The 14,842-nt window shown below is 42.8% G+C and overlaps 1 protein-coding gene across 1 annotated transcript in view; it reads right to left on the bottom strand.

Moving 5' to 3' along the window:
• TGFBR3 (transforming growth factor beta receptor 3) overlaps positions 1–14,842 on the bottom strand; it is a 212,983-nt gene that overhangs the window by 93,048 nt on the left and 105,093 nt on the right. The window lies entirely within an intron of this gene.

Below are 14,842 nucleotides of genomic sequence, written 5' to 3'. Positions count from 1 at the left end.
TAACAATTTTAAATCCCATTTTTGTTTAGGATCCCATTCCAAGTCTTCTATAGGGTACCTTTAGATTGTTGCTGAATTACCAAGGAATATCTTGCATGGTGAGAAAAATCAAGCTTTAGCCCTCAACCCTAAATCTCCTAGACTTGAGGAGTTTGTTCCCAGGTCGTAGTCCCTCAATAAACACTTGCTGAGTTTGGGGTATAACCATAAACTATCAACAAATAGTGAGCTAGGAGCCTTGAGCATTTCTATAAGGAATAACTTACAGGGCCTGGTAATTCTGGTCCTGGTTATATTATTTTATGTAAAAGTCTGTAAGTCCTATCCATAATTCTCTACTGTGTAAGAAATGAGCTGAATTAAGCCTCTTATCTATCCCTCTACTTTATCATCCCTAAGGTGAAAACAAGTCACCATCATAGAGTAGTGTACAATGTCTTCCTGAGATGCCCTCTTAAATCTTGGCAAGACATACCAATTCAATATTAGCATCTTCAGTACACATCTGAGACCATTTTAGGTCAGAATCTCTCTCATTCTTTTCAAAGAAGAAAGTAAGTAAACTGTTGGCATGAAATTTTAGAAGAAAAACAGGATTGTCTGATTTCTACAAAATAACTATTTGTTGTTTGTCCTCAAGGAAAAAAAAAAGTTAACTGTCCTTGCCTGAGAAACAGAGGAAATTAACTTTCACTATAAACCACAAACCCTGGTGCTCCCCAGTTTTGCCTTGCTCCTAATGTAAGATCCTGACATATCATTCATTTTAAAAAGGGGGTCACACACAGTGGCTTAGGCTTGTAATCCCAGCACTTTGGGAGGTTGAGGTGGGCAGATCACTTGAGGACAGGAGTTTGAGAGCAGCCTGACCAACACAGTGAAACTTTGTCTCTAAAAATAATAAAAATAAACAAATAAATGATTTTTTTGCTGAAGTATCTTACTTTGGGCTTCAGTCTCCCCATAAATGAAAAGGTTAGACTCTATCTCTATGGCCACCTACAACTCTAGAGCCAATGGCTCTTCCAGTGACTAATAGAGTCAGTAAAACCCTTCAAGATAGATCTCTAGGCCAGGCACGGTGGCTCATGTGTGTAATCCCAGCACTTTGGGAGGCCGAGGTGGGCAGATCACCTGAGGTCAGGAGTTCAAGACCAGCCTGGCTAATATGGTGAAACCCTGTCTCTACTAAAAAATACAAAAATTGGCTGGACGTGGTGACAGGTGCCTGTAATCCCAGCTACTCGGGAGGCTGAGGCAGGAGAATTGCATGAATGTAGGAGGCAGAGGTTGCGGTGAGCCAAGATTGCGCCACTGCACTCCAGCCTGGGCAACAGAGCAAGACTGTCTCAAAAACAAAAGATCTCTAGAAATGAATGTATCTCAACAAATGAATTGATGTGACTGAATTATCAATTTCACAAATGCCATGTCACACTAAAATGATTTGTGTACTCAATTAAAAGGAGTAATTTTTAAATGTTTAGTTTAGCCTGCCAGAGTGAATACTAGAGAACAAAATAGAAGTGCTTTCTTCTTTCAACAAGTGAAAATGTCTTGAAATGCTGGTTTGAAATATTAAATAATGTTTGTTTTAGAGAGTTTATTTACTTTCCTTAACTTTAATTTTGGATAAGTGTGTGCCCGCTTAGTCTTTTACATTTGGCAGAAGCAAAACAAATAATGAAATACTCAAAGCTAATCCTAAGGGTAAATCATGATTTACAGTGCATTTTAAAATAGGAAGTGTTGACATGGTAATAGTCTAAAAACAAGTTAATATACTTGGTCTTGCTAATTTCTTTTAGACATACTTTTCTTTTATTTGAGAGTCTCACTCTGTCACCCAAACTGGAATTAAGTGGCACGATCTCGGCTTACTGCAACCTCTGCTTCCCAAATTCAAGAGATTCTCCCGCCTCAACCTTCCAAATAGCTGGGAGTACAGACACGCGCCACCAGCCAGGCTAATTTTTGTATTTTTAGTAGAGATGGAGTTTCACCATGTTGGCCAACCTGGTTCCAAACTCCTGGCCTCAAGTGATTCACCCACCTCAGCCTCCCAAAGTGCTGGAATTACAGGTGTGAGCCACCGCACCCGGCCTAGATATACTTTTCAATGAGAGAGTTGTATAATTGATACTGAATTTCAGGAAGATGGGCAGATTTTTTTTATTGAAATATTAGCTTCCAATAAATCAAAATATGATTTAAAAAAAAGAGTAAATGCAAACAACAGTATCCCACTGTCCGGTTCTCAAACGCCGTTTTGATGGGATAAAACCTCCTCAGTAAGGACAATGGCAGTTTTTCGTTAAACCGTACATCACTAGCCTGAGAACAAGTCTCGGTTATCACAGTCGACTCACGTGGTGACTGGGAATTCTTTCAGGGCAACAGGCAATGTGTTAAACGGGCACTGTTGAGGACACTGTGCAAAGTTATGAAATTCTCTCTTTTCCTCCTGACATTTTTCTCCAAATACTTCACTGGCTACTCCAGAAGCCAAGGAATAGAGAAAAGAATGAAATCAGAACTAGTGAGTGGACTTGGTTTAGTGTAAGATCACTGATAAAAGTCTGAAAGAAACAAAAGGATAAAACCAAAAACGAAATCTATATATAATAAAATAATTGACTTTTAGTGAGAAAGGAGATTTTAGAGACATTCTACTCCAAATGTTTGTTATAGATAAGGAAATTGAAGCCCAAAGAGGTCATGGGTTGCCCAAGTTCTGCAGCTGGTTATGGCATGGTTGGGACTAGAGCCCAAATATCCACTCTGGTAATCTAGTTTCTACTTCTCTTGCCAGTGGAACGATTTACATTTCTCCTTATAGAACCAATTCTCTGTTGTTAGGAAACAGGGACTCCCCAAGTCTTCAGAATTCAGGGTCAGCTCTTTTAATCACTGGATAAGAACAGAGAAATGTAAAGAAATGCCAAGAAATAACTTCCCACTGGGCAGGGCCCCACACGATCCAACCCCACAAGGACCAACCGCACCTGCTACCACTCTCCCCCTTGCTAACTCCACTCCAGCCACACTTGCCCCTCTCTCATCTCCAACAAGCTGCTTCCAAGCTGAGGGCCTGGACACCAGCAGATCCTTTATTTGGCCTCTTTTTCACCCAGATCACCCCTTTTCATCACTCAGGTCTCTGTTCAAGTGCACTTCCTCTAAGAAGTCCCTCCCAACCACCCTAACAACCAACTCTTCCTGTCACTTGAATACCCAGGTAGCTCCACAACTCGGTGCTGGGAAATCCTTTCATTTACATTTTTATAAAATTGAAGGCAAAAGACAGAAAACCTGTTGGCATCTATCCCAAGAATATCTCCTGGGCACTTCTAAGTAAAGGTCACTGCCAACAACAAAAAAATAACCAACTTTCAACCTACTCAAGACATGTAAGAATTCAAGACCAAATCAGAATGCATCCCAGAGTTCACCTGATTCTGCCAGCAGAAGCCCTGCAGTGCTGAATTTCTGGGCATGTGAATGATGATTGTTGTACTGAAACATTCATTTTCCAAGATTCCTTTCCAAATTCAACTCCATGGTTTTTTTTTTTGGGTTTTTTTTTTTTTTTTTTTTTTCTAAAGGGCAAAACACTAACCTGTTTCCAAGCTATTCAGCAATATTTTGGCACAGGTAATCCATTAAGAGAATTGTTTGTACAGAACAGAGCTGGTGTTAATAACAGGGCACCCCAATCTGCCCCTCTTTCTAAGCTCTTCACCTATAGACGACGGCCCAGCTATTCACATTTAATTCTTACCAGATGGCTGTTCTATTGCAGCTCAAAGACTTAGCTGCATATGATTAAGTCAACACGCAACACTGGGCGCAACATCTAAGCCCACATTTAAGCAAAGCGAAGAGCTTGAGATCATCTAAATGGGAGCAGGAGCAAGGGAAAACTCACTATCCACTGTATCTCTGTTACCTTTGGCAAATTCTCAAGGGTAGGGGGTCAGGACTGCCAGTGCCTGGCACTGTGCCTGACACATTACAAACAGGTGCTTAGTAAATAATGATTTCATTATTGAATAAATGCCTAAGCCTTGGGAAAGCCCACCTTGCCCAGAGCCACTCACAGTGCATGTCAACTCCATCTATAGGAAGTGTGTTGTGAATTCAAGGTTAGGTTCTATCAATTACTTCCCAGTTCATGACCTTGGGTAGAATACTTAACCTGTCTTAGCCTCAACTTCCATACCTGTAAAACAGAGCTAACAGAATCTCCCTTCCAGGAGTGTTGAAAAACACAAATAAAATGCCAGGTTTTATAATTACCTGGAAAGAAGCCTACCAGTGTCTGACTTAGGCTCTGATCAGCGTAGTGCCATTACCTCCTGCCTACAGGTCCATGGATTTTCAAGCAGGGTGACAAACTGGTGACAGCTGCATACATGACCCTCCAAACACTTGACTTCCTCATGAGGAACTAATGGGTTATTCTGCCATTTGTCTGCTTTTCCTTCACCTTCGGGATCTGGAGCTCATTAAAGACGAGGGCTGAAAGGTAGTGCAGACGTCTTCATCTGTGCTGGTTGCTCCTGTTCAGGCACCACTAACGTGGACAAGCTCAGGTCTTGCTCCCCACATCTCACAGAAGCTCTGGAGACTTCTGAACCTAACAAACAAAGGTCCCGGGAAGACCACATTCATTCCACACCTGACCCCAACACCACGTCTACTCTGAGGTGACCCCAAATCTCTGAACAAAAACTCAATCACCTGTGCTCGCTGCCTTTCCTCGCTGGCAGGTGCCCTCCAAAAAAATAGGAACATAGGAAGTGCCAAAGCAAGGAGCTGCTTCCAAGGCAGCTGACATCACCGGACCGTGAGGTAAAGCTAGAGGTTGCTCCCAATCTGTAGTGGGGAAATGTGGGGACAAAATTTATCTTCAGAGGCCGGTCTACGCTGCCCCTTCCAGTGTCACAGGCTGCCAAAATTCACCTGGCTTTGAAGACCTGTGGTGTTCAGCTGAAGACCATTCTCCCAGCACCAATACCAACAACAGGCAAAACCATCAGATGAAGCTTTCACAGCTGCCAAGGTACTTGCTGTCCTCAACATAGTTCATACTCAACTCGGCTCTATTTTATTTACCAGTCTTCTCCCCTAGTCTTGGAAAATTCTCCTTTCAGCCCTCTGCCAAACCACATCCCTATTTCAAACCTTTCCAAATTCTCACCTCCAAAAAGCAGCGCCAGGCAAGCACACCTGGCTCCAATTACTCCAGCAACACTTTCCCCCAGCCCCAGCCCTAGCCTCAGCCCCACATCCCTCTAACATGCCTGATTACTTAGCACTTACGTGTTTATCTCAGCCCAGCTGTAGCTGATTAAATCTATTTGGTTACGTTTCTATCTCATGTATTTAGGGCAATGAGATGTTTCTACGTCTCGGTACTTTCTGCTACAGGTGTTGCTCTTTGTCCCTCGATGCACAGTGGGTGACCGTGAGCTCCGAGGACTGCCTTTTTCCTCACTCCCGCAATGCTTTGCATGGGTGCCCAGTTCACAAAAGCAGCTGCAGCTGACTGCCCAACTGCCTGGTTCTAATTTATGTGGAGAGAGGTCTCCGCTCAACAAACTGAAATAATTCGTTTTTCTAATCTTTCATATTTCAATAAATACAAGAAAGATGGAGAAAGATTCACGTGTACTCTGTCCTGACGGAACAGTAGAGCTCTTTGGAAAATCATGAAATTTTTGCTGTGCAAAGCAGTAAGACATAAGCAATGAAACTCAAAAGCATTTTCCCAAGTATTCAGAGGCCAGATCTGCCCCCAGATCTGTAAATCCTATTTAATCTAGGTTAAAAATAAAATAAAATAAAATAAAATAAAATAAAATAAAATAAAATAAAATAAGAAGACACGAGACACCCTTAGTTGACATTTCAGCTCTTAGGTGGTTCCTTACTCACTGGATGCTGAGGGTTTCTTTAAGGGGATTTTGTAGTTTAACAACTCCAGAAATGCTTTTGACTCTAATTTTCAATTGGCATTTTGAAATATTAATTTTCTCAATGTCTTTATATTGACAAAAAAGAAAAAAAGAAACTGAGATCCAAATGGGTCTACACACTTGCCCTCAGGTTTAAACAAAGAAGATCACAACAGAGGGAAGACCAAGTCTTTTATTAAGACTCACAATCCAGTGCTCTCTTCTATATCTTGAAGCCTTGGTTTAAGAAACATTACTTTATGCCCAAGCCATACATACCAACATCAATAACTGGATCTCTTCAAAAAATATAATTAATGAGAAACTTCCATATACAGAATTTCTAGACTTAACCTATTTGCTAAAGCTAAACTGTTACATCAACATACTCATTTGTTCATGCAAATGTTTATTTCACAAATATTTCTTGAGTGCTTACTATGTAGTTGGCCCTGTTCTAATTCCTGGCAATACCAACTAACAAAATAAAACATCTATCCTGATGGACATACTAGCAGAAGAGATAGACAGTGAACATATTTAAAAATAAGTGAATATCAGGTGGTAATATATTTTTTAAAGTAAAACAGTAAAAGCGTGTGTGTATGTGTGTGTGTGTGGGAGGGGGGTGCTATGACTATTTTAAATGGGGTGGCCAATGAAGGCATCTCTCTGGAGGTAATGGCAAAGCAGGGACTGGGTGAAGGCAGCCACATGAATAACCGGGAGAAGTGCTTCCGGCAAAACAAAGAGCCCATGCAAAGGACAGGAGGCAAGATGTCAGGGCCCACGGCAGCACAGCGAGCATTGGTGAGAGTGCTGGGAGTAGGGAGAAAAGATCATTCAGGGCTCTGGTGGGGAATGGAGATTTTCGTTTAAATGTAAGGGGAAACCATGGCAGGAAGCTGAAATGAACTTTGTGACTGGACTGAAGTCTTTCAAAAGATCATGCTGGCTGCCACTTGGAGAATATATCTTATTGGCTAACATGATAGCAGCTGACATTTATGGAGTGCTGATGATATTCCACGCACTGTTCTAAGCACCAGTTATTCTTTAATTATTTAATAGTCACAGCACCTCTATGAAGTAGATACTATGATTATGCCCACATGAGGAAAATGAGGCATAAAGAAGTTAACTGACTTGCCCAAAGCCTCACAGCTCACAAGCAGTGGAGCCAGGCTCCCAACACTGGCACTCTACCCCAGATCTTGCACTCCTAAGAGGATGGGCCAGAGGCCCACTGCATCTCAAGTAAAAATGTGGTGGTGGCTCAGACCGAAGGTGGCGGTCAGAAGTGGGCAGATTCAGAATATGGTCTTAGGGTAGAACAAATAGGATTGGATATGACATCTGAGCAAACACAGGAAGTCATGGATAATAATGCCAAGGACTGTGGCCCTGGCAACTGTGTGGCAGTGTCCTTTCCAGAGCTGGGGAACACAGGAGTAAACAAACTGGAGACAGGAGGCAGCATGGAACTCAAACTAATGTGAGAGTGTGCTCATTTCCCATGCTGCTGTAACAAATTACCATAAACCGGGTGGTTTAGAACAACAGAAGGCTATTCTCTCACAGTTCTGGAGGCCAGAAGTCCAAAATCAGTATTGCTAGGCCAAAACCAAGGTGTCAGCAGAGCCACACTCCCTCCAGAGGCTTCAGAAGAGAACCTGTTCCCAGCCTCTTTCAGGTTCTCGTGGCTGCTGGCATTCTTTTGCCTGTGGTTCCAGACCACCAATCTCTGCCTGCATGGTCACACTGTCTTCCCTTTTGTCTGTGTCATCAAATCCCTGTCTTATAAGGATACATGTGACTGCATTTAGGGGCCACCAGATAATCCAGGATAATCCTCCATCTCACAATTCTTAATTTAATCATACCTCCTAAGGCTTTTTCTATATAAGGCAACATTCCCAGGTTTAGGGGGTTAGAACATGGGCATATCTTTGGGGACCATTATTTGGCCCATCACAGTCAGGAATACCACAAATAAAAACAATAAAACATACAGGTGTGGAAAAACAGTGAGCAAAGCTTTTCCCTCTTTTACATGAGAATGTGATCTTCTGTTAACTCTCTCAATTCTGTAACCCTGGTAATCTGGTAAGACAATATGTCAATTATAATACAAGGCAACTTGCTATTGGGACTGGAAAATGTTAAGACATCTGATAAGAACTGACATCTGGGGGCTTCCCTGAGAGCAGTGATTCTTGTAAACTGGGCATATTTACGAGAGAGAGTACCAAGGAAACTATTTCTACATAGTTGCCTACTAGCTCCTGCAAGGGTCTAAGGCTTCTTTTTTTTTTTTTTTTTTTGACATAGAATTTCACTCTTGTTGCCCAGGCTGGAATGCAATGGCATGATCTTGGCTCACTGCAACCTCCGCCTCCCGGGCTCAGGCGATTCTCCTGCCTCAGCCTCCCAAATAGCTGGGAATAACAGGCATGCGTCACCACACCTGGCTAATTTTGTATTTTTAGTAGAGACGGGTTTCATCATGTTGGTTTGGCTGCTCTCAAACTCCTAACCTCAGGTGACCCACCCGCCTCAGCCTCCCAAAGTGCTGGGATTACAGGTGTGAGCCACCACACCCGGCCTGCCTAAGGCTTTTAAACTAGAGAACTACACACACACACACACACACACACACACACACACACACACACAGATCTCATCTCCTGGCATTTGAGCCATCAGCTGGAGAGCTCTGGATGGCTATGTGAACTGATGAACTGATGTGTAGACAGTCACAAGGCACATAACAAGGAGGAACGCCTTGCTGCCATGCCGTAAGCTATGGTCCTTGTCCTATATCCTTTTAATAGAATGAAGCCACCTATGGCCTATGATAGTCTCATGGGTCTGAGTATTTATTTGGACCCAAGAAGACTCCTTGCCTGAGTTTGCTGCCACATGTAAAAATATCGTTTCAGTTCATTACTTCCATTTCTTCCTCCACCACAGTTACCAGCAGCAAAAAGGAGTACAGCATTTGTTTCATCTGTTCATGCTCTTGTGTGGCCTCACTTAAACAGTAAAATGGCTAAAAAGGGCAAAGGGAAAGGAAAAGCTAGAGAACAAAAATGAGTAAATTCACAAAAACTGAGCTAACTGTTCCCTCAGGGAGAAGTGAGCACTGCCTACAAGGAACATGCTGCGCTGCCTGTGCTGTGCCTTCCAGAGGCCTCTCCAGCAGAATGAAATGCAAAATCCCTAACCCACAATTCTGCTGGAAATGTGCAAGTGGGCTCATTACTCAGAGCCAAGATAAAGGATAAATCTTTATGAGTACCGTAAGTATGAGTCATAAAAAATAGGAAACATATGTAGGACGTATACACGGTAATAGCACCGAGCCAGAGAAAGTGTTTAGGAAATGTATTTAAGAACACATGACAAAACAGGACGAAAAATTGCCCTTGTACATTGCTCCAAAACATATTAAAAAAAAATAAGCTCACAGCAAGTCAAGGGCCCATATCACTTTGTTGATCTCGAATAAACACAGATCATTTCCATATTTGGAAATAGGCTGGCCTTTTTTTTTTTTAATGCAAATAGGAGGACAGCTGAATCAAGAAAAAGTAACTTGGAGTAGGCTTTGAAAGATTTTATGATTTTGGAAATTTGAACAGCTTCCAACTAAAATACTGGGAATTAGATCTTAACAGCATTAAAATGAATAAGAAAGATTCTTTTAGAAAATAATTGTTCACAATGGTAATATTACCATTTCATTTAGATTCTCACTATCTTAATAACCAGTGGAAAAACAAGTGGAATCTTCAAACCTTATGAAAGCAGGCATCAAAAATAAACAGCAACACATGGGCTGACAACATACTGAGAGCAATCAAGGGTCTGTGTGAAAGCCCTCACAGAGATGCTAGGCTCTGCAGGAAGAAATCCAGCAAGGAAGAGGCAGAGCCCCCTGGCCAAAAGCACCAAGTGACAATCTGGGGGAGGGGGACGTTCAGAATAGACGTGAGGGTGATCGGCCCCCAGAAGTCTTTTGGGGCCAGATGACTGAGGCAAAATGTATCATCATTGGAAATTAAGCTCTTCAGTTGCCTTTGATTTTGGAAGACACCTGAATTTAAGACAGCTTGGCAAGGCTAGGAGACACCTACATGCCCACAAGCCCAACACAGAATCATGAGTTTTCCAACGGACCTTCGACTCCCTTGGACCAGGGCTTTCTCCTTTACCTTCAGAAACTGCTGCCTCCCAAGGAAAGCACTGCTTACACATCAACTGACCTGAGGTTGAGAGGAGGAGCAGAGGAATGTGGAAAGGATTGTTTTTACCTTCATTAAGTGTTAAATTTACCTAGGACTCCCAGAAAGTCAATGCTCTTCAGGAACTATTCTGAGGCAGAAATTTCAATATAACTTCCACCTCACGATAAAATCCAACCATAGGTCATTAAAAGACCCCAGGGGCATGGCGAGGGCTGAGAGGTATGATAGCTCACTTTCGACCTTTTGTTGCTCAGGCCTGTCAGCAGTTGCTATACCTCTTTGCTCCTCTCCCCCAAGGCACCTCAGTATGTGCTCACATCACTGGTAGTGAGGCCACACCTCACTGTGAGGGGCACTCACCTTTTAAGAAGGCATCGATACCGCTTCCATGTACATGGGTCCACAGCCATGGAGTCCCTAACCTGTGGCAAGCCCCGCGTTAGGCACAGAGAACCAACAGCCACGTCACCGACTTGCTGGAGCAAATTCAAAATGGATCAGATGTGTGTACATATGTATCAACAAATAGTTAAGCTATAATGGGCACACGGGGACGCTTCAGCTCCGGGCAAGAGTTAGGCTATGGCGGCAACCTTGGATCCTAAAGCTGGGCTCTGTCCTTGCCTCACAGTGAGAACCAGTAGCACCTCATCTCATTATCTCTCTTATCTTCAAAAGTATCCAAGTCATACCTGTAATTCGCCCCTCTTCCTCCAAGAGATGTACAAATTTCAGGTTCAGCTGAAGGACTCTGTTGTTCAGGTGAAAAAAAGCCATAAATACAAAGCATTATTGTAGAGTGCTTTGGACTAGAACCCTATCTGTCTAACATCTAGGCCTGGACATTTTAGCCTTTTAGATAAGGCCAAGGAGCTCAGGGACAAGGACTCCTTCAATTAGCCAGCAGTACCACGGAGGTGCCCCGGCGGGCTAGACAGGAAAGCACAGAGAGCATGGCTGCAATGGAAGCCAAAGCAGCAGGTCTTCCAAATACAGACTCAGATGCCTGTGTCTTTAAGAGCAGACCCTCATAAATGGATTGCTTCTGCTGGACACCACGCTCTAAATAAACAGACTCTTCTGGCCGACACACAACTTCCTGTAGGATTCTGGTGGGTAAAGCTTGAAAAGGCTGCCAAATCCAATGACCAGCAACTTTTGAGCTGACTTAGAAAACAAGCTACAAAGACTTGAGTCCAGAGTAAACAAAGGAAAAAGCCATATTAAACAGGGAACAAATTACTATATCGGCAGGGATATTTTAAGTACTCATTGAGCAAGAAAACAAAATCAAAGAAATCAAGTTATAAGGTATTTAATAATACATGGTAGAGTAAAATGCCCTCTTTCAGTTAGAGGAATCAAAGTTAATTAATTCCAGCAATATTAAGAATTGGCTGGAGTCACCCCCTACATCATGAGGACAGATCATTCTCAATGGCCCAACTTCAAACCTGGCTCAGATCAAATGAGCTACCCAAGGGAGCTGCACAGAATTGAAAACCATTTATAGCTTTTTACTCAGCTGACGGAAAGGACTAACTAGTTTACTAGCAGATGACTAAAACCCCTCAGAGTAAAGAGGAATGTAACAAAGATTTAGAAATGGGCTAGGGAAAGACTGAACAAAGATCTGCAGAGTTTAGAGTAAAAAACAGGATTAATTAAAAGAGATTTAATTAAAAAAAAAAACAAAGCGGTCATACAAAATGGAGGACACCTGCTTAGCTCCAGTGTTGAGGGGCTTGGGGACCAAACACGGAGTCCACTAATAGCAAATCAAATAAAGATGCACTATGCAAATCAAATAAAGATGCACTGTGCAAAAGTCAAGTCATTTAAGAAGACTTTCAGTTATACTTTAAATAACATCCTATCCTTGGTGCCGTGCAATAACCCAATCTGCATAATGCAAAAAAGACCCAAGACCTAGTTCCTGCCCTAAAGCAGTCCACTCACCAGCTGAGTGTGCAGAATTAACACACACGATTCAGCAGCAAGTAATACAATAAAACATATAATTCCATACTGTGGGAAGGCACAGGTTGTGGTAGGGGGATGAAGAAGATTCAGAGCGATGTTCAGAAAAGAAGTGGAGGAGGGTAAAGGAATCAGGTAAGAGTTTGGTAAAGAGCTAAGACCTAAACATGGGCTTCCAACGTGGCAAGAATTGAGAGACTGAAGAAAGAAGTCCAGGTGGAATTAAGAATAAAGGTGTGGGGCAAGGGTTTTAGCTGGTAAGCCCAGGGTGAGCCTCAGGAATCTATACACCAAGGGATCTGATGCAGGGGCTTCACACACCACACACACTTTGAGAAGCACTGATACACAAGATTAGGTCCAAATCCTTACATGGCCTTTCCAGTCTCATCTTCCACTCAGTCCCAGCCCACCCCCCTCATTGTCTCCATCCTCTAATCCAGGAACTGCCAAGCTCTTCTTGTAAAGGGCCGAATAGTAACTATTTAAATATCTGCAGGTCATGCAGGTCTCTGACACAATACTCAACTTTGCCACAGTAGTGAGAAGGCAGCCATAGACAACATATTATCAAATGGGTGTCCTAATAAACTTTAAAAACAGGCATCGGACTGATAAATGCATAAACAAAACGTGGTATAGCCACACAATGAAAACTACCCAGGAATAAAAAGGAATGAAACAACTGATACATGCTACAACATTGATGAACCTCAAGTGCTTAATGCTAAGTGAAAGAAGCTAGACACAAAAGATCACATATTGCATGATCCCATTCACATGAATGTGCAGAATAGATAAATCTAGAAAGTAGATTAGTGGCTATCTTGGGTTGGTGCTGGGTTGTGGGGGGTACACACAGGGAATGGGAGAGTGACTGTTAATAGATACAAGGTTTCTTCTTAGGGTGATGGAAATGTTGTAAAATTAGATTGCGGGCCACTGGTTGCACATTTCTATAAATATACTAAAAACCACTGACTTGTATACTTTAAACAGGTAAACTTTATGGTACGTAAATTATCCCATTAAAGCTATTTTAAAAACAAAAACAGGCAGCAGGTAGAATTCAGTCCTGCCTGGCACCCCTGATCTGTCCACCAGCCACACCGTGTAGGTGAAGAACTTTGCCTGGTGTCTACTCTTCCCTCTGTGTATATTGAGTCCTCCCATCCCTTGGCCCAACAGCGTCGATTTGACTTTTAAGCCCTCCATCAAATGTTCTTTCTTCTGGGAATCCTTCCCTCACCTCCAGATAGAATGAACACACCCTTTGTTGGGCTTCTGTACTTTTTTATTTTTTTAAGATAGCGTCTCGCTCTGTCTCCCAGGCTGCAGTGCAGTGGCGCGATCATGGTTCACTGCAGCCTCAACCTTCCGGGTTCAGGCGATCCTCCTGGCTCAGCCTCCCAAGTAGCTGGGACCACAGGTGCACACTACCATGCCTGGCTGTTTGCATTTTTGATAGAAACAGGGTTTTGCCATATTGTCCAGCCTGGTCTTGAACTCCTGAGCTCAAGCGATCTGCCCGCCTCAGCCTCCCAAAGTGCTAAGATTATAGGCATGAGCCATCACAGCTGGCCTTCTACAAATTTTTAAATTATATTAGTCACATTATTTGTCATGTTTCATTAAATTCATTCTTTCTCAACTCTAATAGGTGCTAAAGACATAAAAATGAGTAAGAATCTGGCAGAGCACCTACCTAGCACACAGTGAGTTCTTAATAGTGATTCATTGAACAGGCCTGTGAATGAATAAACAAATTCATTATGAGAGCATTATTTAGAGAAGTTTGGTTTTATGAAGAAGTTCACAAGCTAGACAGAAAGAATCAGGGTCTAAAGCTGAAGAGGCCAGTCGCAGGAGACCAGTTAAGGAGGCTGCAGGGTAAGTGGAGAAAAACAGAGAAATTCAAGGGCAATTGCAGAGGAAATGTCAATAAAACGTGGTGATTGGCCAAATATAGGGTTTAAAGAGAACAGGCAGGCCACGCGCGGTGGCTTTCACCTGTAATCCCAGCACTTTGGGAGGCTGAGGCAGGTGGATCACTGGAGGCCAGGAGTTCAAGACCAGCCTGGCCAACATGGTGAAACCTCATCTCTACTAAAAATACAAAAATTAGCTGGGTGTAGTGGCAGGTGCTTGTAATCCCAGCTACTTGGGAGGCTGAGACAGGAGAATTGCTTGAACTTGGGAGGTAGAGGTTACAGTCAACCAAGATCGTGCCAATGCACTCCAGCCTGGGTGACAGAGCAAGACTCCGTCTCAAAAAAAAACAAAACAAAACAGAGGATGAGTAAATACAAGATGGTTCAAAAGTTCCAAGATGGAGGGTACTGGTGACATTGACGTTGATGGGACAGGGAAGCCAGACTGAAAAGCCAGCATTAGGGTCGGAGAACTGGCCTGGGAGGGTTCTTACATTCTATTTTAGAGAGAACAAAAATGACTGTTAGCTAGCAGTTGACTGTACCTACACCGGCCCTAAGTGCCACAGAGACATTTCTCAATGGTCAGTGAACCCTCTAAAGAAGTGCTACTAGCTGGGCACAGTGGCTCACATCTGTAATCCCTGCACTTTGGGAGGCTGAGACAGGCAGATCACCAGGTCAAGAGATTGAGACCATCCTGGCCAACATGGTGAAACTC

This window comes from Rhinopithecus bieti, unplaced genomic scaffold (assembly GCF_001698545.2).
Source record: "Rhinopithecus bieti isolate Rb0 unplaced genomic scaffold, ASM169854v2 scaffold_41619, whole genome shotgun sequence".
NCBI classification, from domain to species: Eukaryota; Metazoa; Chordata; class Mammalia; order Primates; family Cercopithecidae; genus Rhinopithecus; species Rhinopithecus bieti.
Note: the sequence above shows the minus strand (reverse complement) of the source record. Positions and strands in the feature narration are given on the sequence as shown.